We start from the raw sequence: 1,313 nt of genomic DNA, 5'->3' as shown, positions 1-1,313 counted from the left end.
CAGAGGTGATGCACAGCTTTGTACCATGTCTTGCTGAGGTTTAGGTGGTAATATTTTTGAGCATGGCACTTGGCTGTGCAGGCCTTGCCCTGCACAGGAATGAAGTGGAGTCGTGCAGAGACAATAGATTCAGCACAGGCACAAACTATAAATAGTCACCTTGATGTCACTTGTGTAAAAGCAACAAATGAGAGTTAAACAGTTTTGGAAGAACAAGTAACAGAGGACATCTATACYCCTTGGGGGAAAGAGAGTCTGCTAGAACTAGTGCGTGTGCATGTGTGTATGGTTTTCTTTTCCTTTCCTGAAACACCAGCCAGTTGCCTTAGCCGATAAATGCCCTCATGGGAAGGGGTGATATATTAAACTGTTTGACACATTTTCTTTTGACTGTAAGGATCATTCTTCCTTGAAAATGACCCAAATCTCAATCTTTGTATATGAAAACTTCCAGATAAACATTGGTGCGTGTGAACTGCAGGATCTGGTCTTGCTTAACAAACTGAGAAGAAACCCATAGGTAGTGGTATCACAGCACTCTCTGATTTTTAGCACGTCTTCTCTGTAATGTACAACTGCCCCTTGGCTCTGGAGGTTTTTCTTCCCTTCTAACCTTTGTGTTTATGCCTCAGAAATACATAAGACTTGGAAAAACAAAATTCTATGTATGTGAAATGCCTGTCTCAGTTTGGTTGGGCTGTGTCTGAACACTGCCAGCGATCTGGCACAGCTGTCGGGTCTCTGCTTCAAGGAGGTCTGCAGCACTGGAGCTCGGGAGACAGAGCAGGTCAGCACGAAAATTAAGCATTACCTCCTTAAAACCGGTCTGCACTCAGAGATGCTGGGGATTATCTGAGCCGGTGAGTACTGGCCTTTTACCTCTATCAAGTTTGAACATAGAGTGAAATTAGGTCGTAAAGATTAAATTTGACTTTCTGGTTTTTGTCAGCAGGGGGGTGGATTTTGCAATTCCCTTTGCTGTGACGCATCTGTGTAGCGTATTAGGTGTCCGGAGCTTGAGAGACTCATCGTTCATATTTAAGGAATGACTGTGGGTCAGCACGGAGGTACGGGGGCTGCGACAGGCATCCCGGAGCATACTTGTTCCTGTCAACGGGAATTAATCTCCCTCTCCGGCCAGCMCTGGTGTGGGTGACACTAGCAATTTGCTGGAATAAATCATGCCCATTTTATGTGAAATTTCATTGTTGAAGGGGTTGCTGGAGGGTCAGGAGCTGGGGTAAGGCTAGAGGTAGAAGATGGGACAGCAGCGAGGGCTTCCAGCATGTTAGTCCTGGTTTCGTGACAGAAAA

The sequence above is a fragment of the Rhea americana genome, unplaced genomic scaffold (assembly GCF_003343005.1).
Source record: "Rhea americana isolate MKP2758 unplaced genomic scaffold, rheAme1 scaffold_259, whole genome shotgun sequence".
NCBI lineage: Eukaryota > Metazoa > Chordata > Aves > Rheiformes > Rheidae > Rhea > Rhea americana.
The sequence above is the reverse complement of the archived record's forward strand: the minus strand, read 5'-3'. Positions refer to the sequence as shown.